Consider the following 19,726-nt stretch of genomic DNA (forward strand, 5'->3'; position numbering starts at 1 on the left):
GTGAAAATAAATAGACTTGTCTTAGTATAGAAATAAACTTTAACAAATCAGTTAACGTGATATTGTGAATTGCTGTTTTATAACAGAACTTGCTATAATCATTACATAGCACTATATTGTTATGCGTTTATTAGTGTGTGTAGGCATCCCATATTTAGAAAGGTTTCAGTATTACAAATAAATTTGTAAAGTATACACAGTATTCTATAATGAAAAATGCAAGTTTAGTGAGCAAAATGGACAGAAATGACACAAATGCGCAGCCCTTTCTAAGGAAGCCCCAAAAGGGTCATTTTCAAAGTTTCAATAACTTTCTCTTTGCATTTGGATTGACTTTAAATTTTATTGGAAGATGATGAAAATCCAAAGAAGGATTGTACATCTCAGCTTCCCTGTCTCTTACCAAATTTATCTCCAGGAGAGCTGTGGTTTTTCCTTTGAAGGCTTTGTCTGCACCAGTCCTTTGATGCAAAAGGTGACTCTCTGGAGCAAGTGCATATAAATGACTAATAAACTCATAAACTGAAGGTTAAAAAATTGCCCTTAAAGCTTAAAACTTTCACAGAGTCCAGGTGCTTACACTACTAGAAGGAGATAAGAAAGAAAATTATATTTGAGTTGTTAAAATAATGAACTAAAAAAAAATGCAAACACTTGTGTATTACTGTGCATCTATTACTTCACCATAAAAGAGCAGCATAAATTCACTTACACATGAGAATCCTAGGTTCTAGTTTAGCTTTAGTGAAACACTGTCAAACTGGTGTGGAATCCATATGGATTGGTTACTGTTATTAACTGCTTTAAACGGTATGCACAAGATTTAGAAAGGCTTTGGATAACAGTGGCCCATAAAACTGGCATAGCTCATTTTAAATCGGTGCTTTATATGGAAACAGAATTGTTGTCTTAAAGGCAAACAGCAAGTGCTCTTAACAACTCCAAGAGCTTCTCTTTACTGTTAACATAAAACTGCTGCTGACAGTTTACCCCAAGGCAGAGATCACTGATGCACTGGTTATGACAATATGCTTCTCACATACGCTGTATAAACCCTCGGCTAACAAAAAGTCCTTGCACATGGTGTTTATACAGGGCTTTCAGACAGAAAAAAGCAACTTGTTTTAACGTGGAAGAAAATTTACCAAATCCATCTGTCTTTATGGCTTGTTTGATACTTTATTGACCTGAAAATAAAAAATGAATCAGGAAACAAAGAGAACCACAAAAATACAACATAAGTGTTCATGTGTGGCTCAACCAGTAAAAGCTCCATGAACACAAGCTGGGCTGTGTGATCCGGATAGTGCCGGTTTGAGTCTATGTCATATCACTTGGCGATTGTAACCAATATTTCCACAATGATGGCTAACTGGCTCACATTACTGGCTCAGTATTAGCAATACAATTGAAATTAGTCAGCCAGACCTCTCTCAGTGAAACAATGACTTCCCAAGCACCTGCTAGTGGGGACACGAGTGAAGGACACATCTCTCCTCCAATCAATCCTGAACATCTGTACTTCACAGGCCACAATAGCTTGTCCATTCTTCCTCATTCTGCCTGTGTGATTGTTAATTGAGCAAACACCAAAACACTATTGGTGGATCCAGATGTAGGGGAGATATGATAAAAAATAAATTTAACCAATGATACACAAAATTACTTAGTGTGAATGTTTTACAGAATATTCATCAGTTATTCTCAGTCTTGATGTCTTGTCTTGATGCTTACCCTGAAATAAAACAGAAAATGAACTTGCAAAATGAAGAAAAATGATATAAATTGATTTTAAATATATATACTATATAATTTTATACAACATAAACTGTTTTGCTGGGATACTATTATCTACTAAAATATTTCAAATAAATGTTCTTACCCGTTTAAAACATGATAGCCGAATCTTCTCAGTTTGGTTATTGTTAAACTTTACATTAAATAGATAAGTCCTTCCTAGCTGTTTCATCCTATTCAGTTTTTAGCTCATGTCCTTGTTTCCATTTAATGGGGTACCTTGTTTTACTTAACCTTATTTAAAACTGGCTTCTTCCTAGCCTTACAGCCTCAACAATAGTGTTCTGTTGGCCAGTGATATCTATTACTCAAAGTTTGATCTACAGTACCATCCACAAGGAAAGTAATGTACAGTTCTGTAAAGTTCACATCTTTAAAAAAAAACAACTAAAGCAATATCCTCATTTTAAATTCACTATTCTAACATACCTTTCAAGTTAAAGAGCACCTCTTGTACAAGTACAGTAGGTAGAAACTGTATTATATTGTAAATGAATTCACTGCTGCTAACAGCAAAATTAATGTGATTGCTGAAAAGGCCTTATCAAAGTTACCAACTTTACAAGTTACAAAGTTACACTGTGCATTAAGGGCATCATGGGACAAGAGCTGTTTGCATCTTGTATACCCATCTGGAGTGTAAATGAGACTTGCTGTTCAGAGCAGTGGGGAAGAGATCACAAGTTGCCTTGTTTTCCATAATTCTAAGCACTCCAATATAAGATCTTCAGGGAAATTTAGAAGACACTAATGACCAGCAAACGATTACACTTCTGACTTCTTCAGTATTGGCAGGGAGTAATTTGTCTCAAGAGCCACCACATTGATCTTTACAGAGCAGAGTTCTCAACACAAAAATAAGGAAAAGAAATGAATATTGTTCACTGAATGCAAAGTAGTAAAAAGCTGTTTGTGATATACTGTATCACACGCACAGCTGAGGGATCCAGGGTTTCAAACAGGATCTGCTTTTCTGCAACACATTCACTTCCTTCTCTGTTGTGAGGAATGGTCGATTTAAACTTGTCTTATACAACAAAATCAAGAGGGGACCCCCGAGTGGCTTCTGGTCCCAGGTATGGGACTTGTTTAAAGTGTGGCTGGAGCCTTGCAAGTCCAGACATTTGCCATTTTGAAACTAATGACTACAAATGTATTTAAACATTAAACAAAATATTGCATTTTGTATTACTAAGTTTTGAGAAATTATTCCTTACTAATCCTGAAAACAGTCTCTTACTGTACATCTGTTCTAAACAACTTTTCAAAAGCATTTACTGTACATGGTACTTCTAAAGTATTTATGGTGTGCATGGTGGCACAGAGGTTATCACTGCAGTCTTGCAGCACTGGGGCCCTGGGTGTCGTTCCAAACCTGTGGTGTTATCTGCATCCTCATGTTCGTGTGGGTTTCCTCCCACAGTCCAAAGACATACTGGTAGGACAACTGGATTCTGGGAAACCTATCTCTGGTGAGAGTGTGCTTGTATCCTGCCTTGTACTGGTTGCTTGCTGGGATTGGCTCCGGCTCCCCCAGAACCCTGTATTGGAAGAAGTAGTGATCTAGTTTTTTTCAAGACACTTTGCCTTCCCTAGCTGAGGCACAATTGAGAACAGTCTTTGAATGCAGTTTTCTAGTTAATTTGTTTGGTATGAGTAGATTCCAGATTCTTATTGACTTACTAAATTTAATCCCCAAAGAAAGGGGTAGGTAAAGGCAGGGAGAAACATACAGTAAGCTTGCTTGAAAAGTGGAATAAAAAAAACAGAACAAAGCACAGACAATGCACAGGCTGACATGGTATCCTTTCAATTTTATAATCTTTACATTGTGACATATTATTGTTTTACTGTGTGTCCCACCTGTTCTGTACTTCAAGTTGACATTCACAACCCTCCTTCCCAAAAAAACCTTATGTAACAAATATAACTAGATCAAATGTGGTTTTTAACAAATGAAGTAGCTTTGAGAGAAATACTTTTTCACATGTATACCAAGAAAGGCAATGCATTCAAAAGTCACAGCAATAGAAAAGAGAAATAAAATATTAATAAAACATATTACAATCAACAGCATATCTCTGATTTAGGTGGCTGATAAAACATTGATTCACAATACAGAGCATAAAATAGAGTTATAAGCATAATGTTCAAAGCACAACTCAATTCAAAGATTAGGCTTTATCTCAGGCACAGTATTTGTCACACAGCATGACACTGTAGTTAATGTTTAAGTAATAAACATAGCAATAAAAAACAATGCCGTTGTGTGACTTATTGAGGAAGGGTATTCTGCACAATGCCATTTATATTTCTTTCACTTTCTCATAGTCTGAGAAATGAGACACCCCAGTGGGACATGCAATGCAAACACATTTCCACACAACATAAATTCAGAGTGACAATCTTTTCATCATTTATGCATGTTGTCTACAAGATCAGACCAGGCCTCCTAGTTGTGGATGACTTTCCCATTAAGTGGACATGGAAGCTAATAGATTTTTCTCTCTCCCTCCAGCGGAATACGTTCCATACATAAATGCACTTTCAGGGACGTAATTGCTTTTTACAGAGTTCTAATATGGACAAGGTGAACGCCAATCTACAAAAATCTAGTCAACTAACTAGAGTCCTTATTTTGATGTTAAACCTATTTATTCTTTCAGTTTTAAATTCAAGTTCAAGTTCAAGTTTATTGTCATTATAGTCATATACAGGTATATGGTTTAACAAAATGCTATTTAGCTAGCTCTCAGACGATACGTAGTACAAAAAAAACAACGACAATACAATTGTATTATAAAAGAAAGACAGAGACAACAGGCAGTTTGCAAAAACAACAACAGGCAATGTGCAAAACAACAAAAAGGTAACAGGTAATGTGCAAAAACAACATCAGATGTGCAAAAAACATGGATCAACAGAGTGAAATAAAAGGATAGAAATTATGGGGAGTGAGCTTTTTGACATGTAAGGTAGAGGTAAATTTCAATGTGTGAGTTTTTGGTAAGAAAGAAGGCACTGTGAGGTTTAGATCATAGGTGAGAGGTGAGGTGAGAGTGAGAGAGGCTGGGAGTTTAATAGTTTGATAGTGCGGGGGTGAAAGCTGTCTCTGAGTCTGGTAGTCCAGGCCCGAATGCTCCGGTACCGTTTTCCAGATGGTAGAGGGTCATATAGTCTGTAGCTGGGATGTGTGGGGTCTTTGATGATGCTTAGAGCTTTCCTCAAGCACTGTCTGTCATAAATGTTCTGTATAGATGGGAGGGCAACCCCAGTGATGGACTGGGCAGTTTTCACCACCCGCTGTAGGGCTTTGCGGTCAGCAATACTGCAGTTGCCATACCACACTGTGATGCAACCTGTCAGTGTGCTTTCTGTAGTGCATCTGTAAAAGTTAGTGAGGATCTGGGGAAATTGTGTAAATTTCCAAAGGTTGTTTTGAATCCCAAAAGCTTACTGAAATAATAGCATTTTTTTAATTTAACTTATTTAGAACCAACGTTTCCAAAATACAATACATTTTTATACAATAAAACCTATACAGAATTTAAAAAATGCTATTATTTCAGTAAGCTTTCAGGATTCAAAACAACCTTTGGAAATTTACAAAACAGAGGAGGGCAGCATGAGTCTATCTTACTCATCTGTCATCAAACATTCCTTACTCAATCCCATGGAGGCAGCTTCAATGAGATGGTTCTGGTATTCTTTCTATAATTATTGATAACTGTTTTGGGTGTATTCATCTGTAATAATGAACATTTCGCGTGAGGAAACTGAGAGAAGTACCTTGCTCAAAAGTAACACAGAAATTTCCACCTGGAATCTGAACTGAGATTGTTATATACAGTACAGCAGCACAGAGCCTCTTAGTGCTATTCAACTTGACAGCAATAACCAACAAATGCAGAGTCAAGAACTCCACATCTATGAATGTTGCCACCTTTCACTCACAAGGTTAATTGGGTAGGAACATGATCTGGCTAAACAATAATGCTGCAGGACATGTCCTCCCTTGATCATATTTGTGTGTCAGCAAAGAAACAATATCCCTCTTTGAAATTGGGATGCTAGATACAGTAGATTGAAAAACCTGAGGTTGGGTCATTTTAATATAAAACCAAACATAAACTACTTTTTTGTAGCCAAGCCAACCAAACAAACCAATTTAAAAATCAATAATTTCTCAAAAAAATTATTTAAGAGTTACTGCAATTGCCTAAACATAAAAAGTGGCATTTTCCTTTATCTACGGGGCACTGTGTATATCCTACAAAGACAGTGAACACTGAAGAATAATGTAGTTAAATTGAACAGAAAAGGCAAGGCAGCCCATCTTTATTTGTCAATTCCCTGGGGTTAAGTTCTTTTCAAGGTTAACTTCTTGTAAATGGAAGAATAAAAGAGAGAACACAGTGCCTTGTGGGTAGTGCAATTCTTTTGTCTCTTCACTGTCCACTAATTTCTGCGATGGGCCTCTTACCAGCTCATTTTTTTTCTTGCCTCACACAAACTATCCCAAAAAACTCTAAAAAGCATCTAAGATTTTTTCTCAAGGAAGTGTCTTTTATGAAATTTGTAAAAGATGTGAAAGTCAAAAGCCAAACTGACCAAAGAAAGATGCAAAAGCACAAAATGTCAGTCAGTTGCATCGTCTGATCAGGGTGTGTACAACAGGGACTAAATAAGGCATTCTCCAAGACTCTACAGTCCAGTGAACCCACAATAGAAATTTGTTTTTAGGAAAACTAAGTTCTTCAAACTTTTAGACCCTTGTATAAATAGTAGAAAGTTTATTCCATGCTGAAAAAAAGAAGAAAGAGAACACGTTTCGGCCGTGGAGCCTTCTTCAGGTGTGAGGACTTCAGGTGTGAGCCCTCACACCTGAAGAAGGCTCCACGGCCGAAACGTTGTGTTCTCTTTCTTCTTTTTTTCAGCATGGAATAAACCTATTACTTGTTCCTTTGCAGCCTACGCATGCTGACGCAGCTACCCACCTAAATAGTAGAAGGTGCTGTACATTTAAAGGAAGACTAAGGTTTAGCCATAGTTAAAAGTTCTTTTTTTGGGGGGGGGTCAAACCTCTGTTTAATGCTCACAGAAAAAAAGTGCTTATGGAAATATATTATATTTCACAGTAAATCAATCAGCACAAAAAGAACACATACTAAATGTTCACCAATTTTTCAATCATATTTTTTTAAAGGGAAGCTATTAAAATAGCAACAGTCCTGAAACCTTTACACCATTTTTTGAAGTGTTCTGATGTTTGTTTTAGTTTTCTGTTGGTCAAAATATATATTATCATAAAACAAACAAAAAACTATAACATATTTTTTGTGAATTATATATATATTTCATGTGAGTGTGACAGTTCTGTATTGTGCCTCACAATAATCTACCAATTGTTACTTTAAGACACAGTTTCTCCTGTTCATCATCAAAAACCTAACCAGTGTTCTAATCAGAAAAATAAACTTGTTCCACCTTGCTGAAATAACCACAGAATCAGTTCATTTAACATGAAATGTTATATACAATTAATAAAACTCTCTCTATATAAATATCTGTTCAATAATAGCTGTTAACATTGCATTATCATTTCTTTTTACACCATCTTTTCAGATAAACCTGATTGCTGCTGGAAAAGGATAAACACTGTGAGCATCTGCATCACATCATTACTTCTTCGTTTTTACCACAAGCTGTTCTTTGTCTTGCCTGCCTCAGCAGCACAACAAAAACTTTCTTTCATCTAACAAAACCACTTGAAAGTACAGCATCTATGTTCCAGGGACAGGCAGATCGGAAGGAGCTCTCAAAAGTGTCCCTCTCAAGATGAGAAAAAATCAGAACCAAAGGCCCCCAGATTAATCCCACTGCCGCGTTCCTTTCACTTTGAAATTGGGTTGCTTCGCCATCAGAATGGATTTTAATAAAGAACTGAATTCTTAAAGCCACCTGCATCAAAGAACAATACTCCAGAATAAAGGCATTGATCTGTATCATCCAAGTATTGAACCTCATTTTCCACACACATACAAAAGTAGGCTATGTGTTGAGGGTATATGCTCAAATGTTGTTGACTTCTGTATTTCTTTTTTAAACCTCTGCATGGCAGCAAATGGTTTTAGCTACATTACCGTCTAGTGCAGAGACGGAAAAAAATAGTTCATTTCAAGCTGAACGTGAAGAGAGACTGTGGTCTCGTTCCTGTGATTTTTATCAGTGCACACTGTAAAAAAGAGCAACAACTTTGTTAAAATAAAATTCCACCAAGTGGTTCACGAGCACTCCATTTCAAAAACTGTTTAAATATACTACTCTAAGTTATTCAAATACATTAAAAAGTATGATCTTTAAATCATTTCCAAGTTGTCGATTTTGAGCGAACAAAATTATTTTTAAATCTTCTGTAACAGTACAGTACATACTGTACTACTGTGTGTGTGCCTTATTGGGAATGGAGTGTGTTACAAGACTGTCCACAGTAAACTAAATGAACTCTTTTCAGATGTGAATGTGACACTTCCTTGAGAATATTTCATTATGCATTCAAATGTCTCTCCTGATATCCACTTCTGATATTGGGAGCTTAAATCGTCTCGCCTTCATGGAGGCTTAAATACAAGGCACCACATAACAGCCAAGTATTAAGAACCACAAGCAAACAGCTTGAGATAGTTATCAAGGTCACCAGGCAGTAGCTGGTGATTGCTTTCTCACAAACCATGTCTCAGGCGGCATAAACGTTTTGTTCCACATGTTCAGTCATGTCTTATTTTTCTCAAACTGGAGTAATTAAATCTTGTAGCTTTGATTCAAAGAGAGAAATATCTTTTAGATGCCTTCATTACCCACTCCACTAAATGTAACATTACTCATTGTATATAACTGGAGAGGTAATGAAGTCAGCATATTACCTTAAGTTTAATGGATTTTTTAAAATGGAAGTTTTAATTTGAACCACTGCTGCGTGTGTGCTGTTTCTTAACAATTTTCTGTCTTTCAATTTATACTCACCCAATTTGAAGTCAGCAATGGTTTCTTTTCATCTTGACCCAGAGCACCAACTCTTGTTGAATAGGAAGAATGAGGAATGGCAGGCACACTGCTTTGACCCCACTCACTGATTGGTAACCTCCACAATGCCTTATGTGAGAGCTGGAGCCAAAGGATGAAGCTTTGTGTTTCTCACTGATGTCCTTACAAGCCTAGGTCGGGAGCAGTTACAAGACAACCTACTGTTTAAACTAGGTTTTACTAGGCGATAGTTCAAGTATGTGTATGCAACTGACTATGCTTATACTGTTAATTGTCAAGTTTTTCAGACTAGGTGAGAGGAACTGCCATGGGCAAGAATATCAGAACAACTCGGTGTCGAGTTGAAGAAAAGATTCTGTAAATTAAGAGCTGCTCCAAGCTTTGCTGCAGCAACAGATCAGAGTGGAATTTTTGACGTGAGACTAGGATTAAGTTCCCTAATCATTTGAGCAGTGCCATGGAGATCTTTAATGATCAAGTACTCAGGATTTTGGCTTAACATCTCATGGAGAAGAATGTCACCTCCTCTTGTATAGTATTTCTGGTCACCATATTGGTTTGGAAATCCTGTTCCAGAAGGAAAAGTGCCTCCAATACCACTTATAGCAGCAGCCTGGTTTTCCTTAGAAGTCTATTATTTCAGTACTAACTTGGCTTAGCTACTGAGAGTCAGATTCTCTGTACGTGTGTTTCTTACCACCCCTTGTTAACTATCTGTATCTGTCAAAGACCTTTACAAGATCTCATGTTGCAAAATGCAGGCTCTTTTCAGGAATATTTCCTGTCATTGTTATCTAACAATGCAGGATTTTTTGATCCTCCTTAAAAGTATCATCAGTCTTGGGATTCTCAAGCACATCATCCTTTCGGGAAGTGACTGAAAAGGTTTAAAAAAACCTGAGTGACATCTTTGAAGTTCTATTAATGTGATCACCAAAAAATGAACCAATTTAACAAGGGGAAGAAAGACCCCTTTTAACAAGATGAGAATGGTATCCACCCTTGTCCCATCTACTCTCTTCACTTGAGAGCCTTTAACAAGGTCATGATTGTGCATTCTGTTTTAATAATGCCATATTTTCTTAATTTATGCACCAGAATATTTGTTTAAATTGAAAAGCAGATTCTTGCTTTTGTTTATCTTTTTTTTAATTTTACAGTGAACAGATGGTTCCTGTATTTCCATACATATTAATGAAGAGATACTCCTTATTTTGACCTAAGAAGTTCCTCATACACTCGCTGTTTTAGATCATCACTGGAAGTCGAGCTGAGTGAGCAGTGACGCACTGACTAGGCATCTCGTCTCCCCGACAACAAAATTATCAGCTTGTCTTGGTCTTACGTAGACTTCCATTTGATTTTCCTTGTAAAAAGAATCATTCGTTCTCTCAGTGGCTCTTGTTTTAGATACTGTTAATTTGTAACAGCTCATTGATTTTTTTTTCTCTGAAGAGAGCTAGAAGATTGAAGCTTGGACATTTTCAAGATGTCCTCAAACAACCAGATTTTCACCTAAAAAAAAGCAAATAAAAATGAGGGAGCCGGATTGTAGTACTGGTAAACTTCATTTTACCAAATTAGGAAGGTGTATAAAGCTTATTCTGAGTATACTGCACATGCAATGCTAGAAAAAAAAAGATATTAACTGCACACTCAATAGCACTCAGAGGAAACAAAGATTTATTTTATATTTCTGAAACAAAAACATTTTAATTATTCTTCAAAGCCATTTGTTTGTTCCATACCACAAAGGTCAAAACATAGTCCAATAAGATTATACATGAAGTGCCAAAGACTGAAAATCAATGAAGACTTAATATTTGAATTTCTTGAAAAATAAATTGTGCCTTCCTTTTTTAAAGTCACAAACTTGTAAGTGTTCTATACATTTTCAAGGCAGTATCCCAAGATACAGTACAGTTGAAGACTAAACAAATACTTCCTCACCATCTGTTCTTTTAACAAGGTTATAAAAAATTAAAAATATATCAAATTAAAATGTAATGGTTTCTTTTTATGGGAAAAAGCCCACTACAGTATTCATATGAGCCCCAAAGAGACTATAAATATAGTTTATTATAAAAGAAGCAGGTCATATGCACAATACAATAATCCTTGATATACTGGATTTAACTTTAATCGGAAAACAGAAACCATCATGGTAGAAGGTAATTGAATTTAAGTAAGAGAATCATGTTTACATATGCAACGCAACTCCATTTACAGTGCAATCATTTAGATGTCAAGGCTACAGAAGTTGCAGGTCTATCCCTTACAAATGGAAATGTGGAAGACTTGCAGGTACATATTTGATATCTGTTCTGTTTCCCACAGGTATCAGCATAGAGCTGAGTACTATCTGACTTCTGTCTCCTACAGATATCACTGTACAGTATGTCTCAATGTGAATAAATTGTAGAGGAAATACTGTTTTCTCTAAAATAATAGCAGTTGAGTTTAAATTCTGGAGTCATGAAATGAGCACAGAAATAAACAGTATCTGAATCTGCCTGTAAAACAACTTTGACACAGCCAATACTTTTTAAATTAAGTTTGTAGAAATTGCAGATATGTAAATATTACCTGTATGCTTACAATTATGTTGTACTTTATTATCATATAATTATTTAATTGACTGTTTTCATCGCTGGACTTAGATTAGCACTTTTGAACACTAATATACTTAGTGGTTTACTGTAATAGTCTATGATCATCAGTGGACTGCCTGCTGTTTGTTGAGGCAGCTGAGATTTGTGTCTATCTGATCCCTGGCGGTGTAGTAAGTCCATTGTTGATTGACAATTGAAGAGGATTTGTTCTGTGTCTACATAAAAAAGCTGTATACTTTGCATGTGTGAGTGTGTTGAAAAATTACTGGTCCTGCTCTTATGGGTCTACTCCAGAATGACAGTAAGCAAGTGAAAACAAAATCACAGCAGCAGGAGTTTTGGATGAAACTGGTGGGTGGGGTGATCTCAACTTTTTAATACTCAATGTACAGTACAGAGTTTTAAAAAGAATACCAGACTCCAACACTGTATAGAAAATATGACTAACATAGCCTCATATAATTCTGGGTGTATTTCCCAACAATTCCCAAAACACAGGGTTCAATAAAGAGATCAGGAGATCATATCAATAAAAAAATGTTTTACCACAAACTTACAGTGTGAAGCCTACACAATGTTCAGGATGTTCCACCACCCATAAGAAATGTACGAGAAAGGTTGTTATTAGGTAATCGTTCCAAAGATCTCATCAAGTTATCGTTCTGCTTTTGTCCACCATTAGGTTCAGCCCCATTGTGCTGCCTTAACTAGAACTGCTGCAAGGTCATGAATGGAGTAAGGATATATACTAGTTCTACCGCTGCTTTTTTCTGCATCCTTTTACCATCCTCCTGAAATCCCTTTGTGGATTTTTATATCTCATGTCTTCAACAAAACAACACAAACAGGCCACAAATGACCATTACTTGATTATACATAGTCTCAGACATTTGGAGACTGTTTCTTTTTTTGAAGACAGAAGCACAGGCAAGAACAAAGAAGAAAGCAGACAAGCCTAATGTAAATCAATAAATTATGTATGAATAAAAATGACCGTAATTCATTTTTTTGTGGCTAGGCGGCCATTTTACAGTCTTGCTAAAAATGTAGATTTTTACAATAAAAGAAGGACGTCTTTCCTTTTTAGCTATCACAATAATGATTACAGAAAATGTAGACATGGCAATTATTGCTTCATGAAAAGCAGCTGTGGGTTTCATTTAACATCATTTTGTTTTGGGGAAATGCTCTTAAAATGTTGAGAACAGATAAAGTAGCTATTCATTAACAAAAAAACATATATAAAGCAAAAGTATTTTCTTAATTGTTCCTTGTTGTTTTTAGATGTGCTTTGACTACCATAGCCCTGAAAATCTGTACAAAAATTTAAGCCAATCTATGAGTATTCCTAAGGCTCAAATACTATAGTCACTAAATCATTGTCATTGCATATCATACAACACTTTACACACTGATAAAAAGACAATAACAAACTTTCCTAAAGCCATTGTGATAACGCCAGCCCTCGCAGTTTATCACAACCTCATTTCTTGTGAATTACACTGATTCACAAATATTTAGGAATTTTTAATGACCTGGCATACTATAGTTAAAAGTTTGGGTCCCCTCCTCATCTTTTCTTAAATCCCCTTCTGGGGAAGATTGAGTGGACTCAGATATTCCGTTCTCTTCTCTCAAATGTAACTCTCAATCTTTAACATCTTAGAACTTCTTACAAACTTTTACACAAGGTATCAAGTATTCATTCTGAGTGGCACATAGCTCTTTCTCTTCCCTAGGCATACACTTGAAGTATTTCTAATGATTCACACCTTGAAACCTTGACTTTCAAACTCATTCTTTCTTCTGGTCTTCCAAACTCTCTCTCAGCTCTCTCATGATCTTTCTCTGCCTCTCTCAGCCCACTCATCTGTCTACACCTATTATGCCTCAGAACGTCCCTTATGAATTACTGTGTGATGACTAGACTGTATTAACCTCTTCTGTGGTGATAAGATATGCTGATACCTTTAAAGGCAATACCTCAACCCTGCAGGTGAAAATGCATCCTGTCAGGTCAGGTCAGTGCTTTTCCTTGACAGTGCACAGCTTCACCATTAGACTTTAGTGGCAGGAAAGCTTCCATGCTGGTCTAGAATTTGCTATTTTGACAGACCCTGCAGTTAGATAGGTAGGATCTGCACACATAAGAGCTCCACAATGGTCATCAAAGTAAATTCTGAAGGCTTTATATCTGGTATTGTATGTCTAATTAAGCAGCATATTATTCAGTGTATAACACTGTGATGGAGTAGGAGGTGACTTCTTAAATATATAACACTATGTATGATATAGGTACACAATATATATATACAGTACAGTCCTGTATTTGTTGTCTGCAGCTAATAAAGGTATTGCTTTTTTACTTTTGAGTACAACGCCAACTAAAGTGATAAGAAGATAGAATGAAGAACAAAGATATCTATGAACTGGAAAGCATGCAAGAAGATTTAGAAATACATTGCAAATTTCTATTTGATTTTAGATTACATATATGACGATAATGATAGAATCTTTCCTAATACTAATGTGGGTCACATTAATCCAGCTTTTATTTTTATTATGCTTCAAAACAACTTGAAGGTGAGTTTGCAAAGACTGTTAATCTCGGATTTTTCCCCCAGTTATTTAGAAAAGGAAATGATGATCATTAAAAGGTGTTCTGAAATTAAATTCCTCCAGGGCCCAAGCTTCCATTTTGCAGTGTTTATATTCTGGAGTTTTGGAAATTGAGTGCTTTGTTGGTCAGATTAGACATCCTTTTGCTTCAAAATGAAAAATGCCTTTATAAGATCTAGCCTGCAATAATGTTCTGCTTCAGAGACAGTTATTAATTTCTTTGTTCTCTGTACATGGGACAGACACACCATACAACTCATGTTCCTTACTCTTTGGAAGAAAAATGTACTGTTTCTGTTATTTTATCAGAACATTGATATAATTTAATTAGAATGCACACTAGATTATACATTGGGCCTCATCTCTCCAGGTTATCTCCATACAGTATGTACACAACAGTCGATGGTTTTCTGTCTCTGCAACAGTTTCTGGTTTTCTGTCTCTGCAAGAGACCAGGCACTTCACATTTTTAACCCTTCTGAAAATCTAGCAGTAACAACTGTAGGTGAAAATAAGTACTGTACAGTATAATCACTGCATTTATGCATTAGCTGTATGTAATCACCTGCCTCCAAATCTGTTCCAGCACTCTTTTAGATTAAAATATTCAAAATTAAAGAAAACATCTTCCTTGCATTTGATTCCATTGTGCTGTCTTCCATAACTGTGCTACAAAAGTACGGGATGGGAAAAAATGATTTGCTAGCCAATCTTGCTATGCATAATTGGGAACAAATCATGTGAAACAAACAGATTCGTTTTATATGAGTTTACTGATTTCCCACTTTGATTACTTTTAAGCTGATGTATTCAATTAACTGTAATGAGATTTTCCCTACAGGGACATTTTTGCCTGTGATTAATAAAATAAATCTGGTTTTAAAATAGGTGCAAACCTTCATTTGCTCTTTTAACCTTGGGATGGAACCTGGAGACCCGTGTTTACAGATCTGAATAAGAGAAGGAGAGCAGCAAGGGACTTTTCCAGACAGCTTGCAATCCATCTATGAAATTTAATATTCTGCATCTTAACAACTCAGGTTCAAAGATACAGAACATGAAAAGCATTCCCTATCAATCAGATAGACTGCACACAGTGTTTAGGATAATAATAGAGATCTGTGACATTGCTGTCATCTGTGTATGTGTGGGGTTATGTTCATTTCCTCTGTAAAAAATACGATTCCATTAATTAATCTAATGGTGCAACTCACTGCTTCTTAATCTAATTGGATTCACAATAAATCACTCACCAGAAAAAAGAATATCTTTAATTCTTTACACACTCTGTCATTAGAACACAGTAGGATGTACACACTTGTCCCAAATATATACAGATTTGCAGACTGAGTGTTAATTCTTTGTCTGTGAACAATGTTGAGAATGTAACTGTTATTGTATAATTAGGTTTGAAGGGTCCTTTCAAGATTTACTGTTGTGCAAGCAGCTGTAGCGCAGTCAATTTGCAACACATTATGGTATATACAGTATTATTACAGAACAGATTAGCTGCCACCATATAATGAATAAATCTCAGATGGTATTATCTTTTATAATGCTTTGAGGATGATACCCTACTGAATATTTATGTGTGGAGTTTGGTCAATAAACTGGGAAATCAGTCTGGGATTTACACACATTTAAAAATTGCTCCACAGTAAGGACTGTATTCCTTAATATATTATGATGTAACCATCATCCCATACAGTCTATGTATTTTGATTTATGTAGTATGAATAGCATATATTCTGTGAACCAAGGTGTTTACACTGTGTGACTTCAAAGGCAGGGTCAATGGCTTTTCCATCCTTAAAACATCACATTCCATGTGAAGCAGAGTTTTCTATTTACAGGATCCAAACCCATTACTCCTCAGTGCAACAGCCATACCAGAACAAATACTAGTAGCCCAAAACATAATTGACATATTTTCAGATAAAGACATATACACAATAAAATTTATTATATTGTTGACTTGTAATTTTATACTTCTGTAACATAAAAATGTATTTTTAACTTATGTGCATACAAGATTTATTTTGTATGGATAGTTCATTTGCTTGTACTTATTTAAATATTTGCTTGTGTATAACAAAAAACAAAGGAGCAAATTCATGATGCTGCAATTATGCAAAAGTGTCAGATAACTCTTTCAGGATGTTCCTTTGATGATGGATGTTTCTTTTTACATCTGTAAAACTATTTTACAAAGTATGGTTCAGCATTGTGGGAGACACTGGGATGAAAGTACTAATTTCTGTATTTTTGTGTTCCCAAAATACATTGTATGCAAATTAAGATAAACAGTGCTCCTGAGCCCGAGATGCACTCAATAGCTCAGAGAGAAAATAACTCAATGCACAAAAGTGTCTGAACAGAGATGAGCAGTGGTGCAGGTCATCCTAGCAGTACCTATAATCCAACAACAATTCTGTCCAGAGGCACCCCTTTTATAGAAAGGTCAGTGATGTACTATAAGTAGTGCTTTCTTGTGAACTCAGATGCTCACCAGAGTAAGCATCCCCTTCTGGGACAAAGCTTGAGAAGTTCCTCTCACACCATCTTGTGCTCATAAGCCTTCATACAACTTGCCCAGTTCCAGTTTATCTGTGTCGCCAAAGTCCTGGTCTGTAAATTTGACCATTACTATACTTTGGTGATTTGGTCTTAATCATCTATTGTTAGTCATTAATGATCACTCTTTTTTGACACATTGCTTTCCACCTGCCAACAGGAGTGAGATGTAGACATTTTTTTCATGCATCCTTATAACAAACCAAACACTGACCTTCCCCTGCTTTGTTTTTACATTACTGTCACCCTAACATATTCACAGTGGGACTGTAACATTATAGATATATTCTGATAATTCAGTGCACAATGTCATAAAAATTGTCTGGGCAGCAATGAAAAGAAGCTTAAATATTAAAATCCATCTACTGCAGTACTTAAAGAAAAGGAACTACAGTACATTAGACTAAATAATTTAAATTCAGTGCATTATATTAAGACTGGTGTTTATATTGTATATTTATAATATACATCATAAATATTGACTGAAAAGCTAAATAGTCCTAAAAGTGATGTGCTCCTCTGACTTTCAGAGCTTGACCTCATTCTTTTGTGGATTCAGTCACGGTCAGTCACTGATTTGCAATCCATCTACTCTTCAAAGCAGAACTAATAGATGACCATTATTTGCAACTTTTCAAATTCCGCATGAGGCAGGAAAATAAACATATCATACAAACCGCGGACGTAGGGCATAGGCTTCCTATCGCCATCCCGAACCAGCCGAGTCCGGGACCTGGAGCGCCTTTTCCCGTTACCCCTTTTTAATCTCCCCGACCCCTTCACCGGATCCCGCTCCAGTTTTTAACTTTGCCATGTCTCTTGGATTGGATCACCTGGCTCTGGACTTTAGCCTGCACTGCATTTCGCTTCGGACTCCCCTTGGACTGTTTACCTGTACCATGCGCCCCCCCCCCGACCACCAGCGTACCTTCGTCACTCCCCCCTGTTCATCTACCAGCCCAGTTCCTTGTCTCCTCCCCGTGTCTGTTCACTCCCTTCTGGATACCGCTGTCTGCATAGGGTCCTGAAAAAACGCTTCGTAACAGCTAGGGTTTCAGTTTATGCAGATTTTGAAAAGGTTAGTTGCTGAATTGATCAATTGCTTCAATAAGCGTACAGAATCTCTAAATAACCAATGAATTAGGGTAACCTATTGTATAATAACTAGAATAACTAGATTGTGATTCTCTACAACCAGGGTTGCAGGCCCCTGGTCTTCAAATAACCCTAGATCACCACCATAGAATATTGCTGACAAAATTATAGGAGTATAAAGGCAGACACTCAGACAGCTAAAACTAGTAGTTTTGAATTTTCTTTTAAAGTTATAGTATTAAAATTAAGATTTTTTCAATCTTACCCATTGTATAATTGAGAAGAATTGAAGGAGAGCAGTAATAGTATGTTTATTGGCTCAGCTGAAATTGCAAGGCATGTGACTAAATATGGAAAGTGGATCTTGAAAAATGTTCATTGCCTCAGTGCTTCTCGACCAAAGTTTTTTTTTAAAATGAGAACCCACGTAAATCAGTGGAGTGTGTCAGACAGATACAGTTAAATGAAAAATGAATTTATGTTCCAGAACCTATGGTGGCAATAATGGAATGTATTAACTGGCTGACCAAGATACATTGACTTAATTATGTTCCATTCCACCTCAGTAGAAGACAGGCTTCTTGAAGAAAGTAAGTCTGGGGGAGAGGTGATACTGCTTTACCTTAGAATGATGGGTTAAAACAATGGTTTCTCTTGGCAATTGTATCAAAAAGTTTTACAGCAAAGTCACTTACCACAATACCTGTTCTCAGAAAACTCCTAAGCTAACTACATTTTTAAACAAACAATAATTTATATGGTTGAGTATTAAACAGTAATGCTTCAGCTGGGCAATAGGGGAAGAAAAGCACTTTTCATTAAGTTGAAAAAAATCCTTCCAACTATAGTTGGAAATCTGTAATGATATTTATTTGTTTATATTATGAACAGTGTTTACACATTTAAATATATCCTGGAAATTAAGCATCATTTCCAATTTTCTATTCATTTAAAATTCATTTCTTCCTAAAGTAAGTATGCACAAATTAATTTCAACCTCCCAGCTCTTTTCTAATCTCTCATTTAATCCTATTTCCATTTGTTATAATATACACACAGACTGCAACTTACAAGTAAGGAGGTGACTAAAACCTGATGGTTTTCCTCTTCTGCTGTGCAAATCCTATTAGGAGGAGAACTATAATAAATGGTTCTACTTAATGTCTTAATAACAGAAATAAAGTATTCTTAAACCAAGTTCCTATTTATTCTCTCTCCAGTCATCTCCTGTTTCCTCTTTGGTTTATCAAGCTTACTCCAGGACACTGAAAGGCTTGATAGTGATACAGTATTATTAACAACCAAGTAATACCTTTAATTTAAATCTTCAGTTGCGCATAACGTTGGGCTATTCGTTAAATACTTTCTAGAAGTCCAGGGAAACAAGGAAACTTGCTCTGTGAGGGACAGGCCACTTTCTGGATAACAGAGAGCCACCAAACTGGCCCAGGCCTGATGTCGACATTCCTAAAGTTAGCCCTAAAAGAAAAGGAGAGGCTGTCTTCTGTATAGCCTTTTTCAATGGGTTTTTACATGCTTAATGTCTGTTGTGTTAGTAATACAGTAGTACTATAAGTGATATGTGTTATTTTGTTCTATTTTTTCTTTGAACATATTGTGTGATAACATCATTTATGCAAAATATACATTTTTTGGGGCACGGTACTGTTTTTTTTAAAAAGCTTGAATTCATGACTAATAAAGTGTACTTTTTCCACTGCTCTATTGTTTTTTGTGATATACTGTGTGATTTAAGTATTTCAAACTTTTTGGTCTGTATTCTTAAATGTATGTATATGCAAAGCACTTTGAGTTGTGTTAAATGTGAAAAGCACTGCAGAGCATAACGTTTTATCATTATTATAATATTAAGACAGAAGGCCTGACATACTGTATGTCTGTTTTGTTCAGTAGCTTCATGTGGTCTGAATTGCACTTCCTGTGGGATTTTTTATCAACCACCCTCTGGAGCAAACCCCAGAGAC

The sequence above is a fragment of the Lepisosteus platostomus genome, chromosome 6 (genome assembly GCF_059453375.1).
Source record: "Lepisosteus platostomus isolate fLepPlt1 chromosome 6, fLepPlt1.hap1, whole genome shotgun sequence".
Lineage (NCBI taxonomy): Eukaryota > Metazoa > Chordata > Actinopteri > Semionotiformes > Lepisosteidae > Lepisosteus > Lepisosteus platostomus.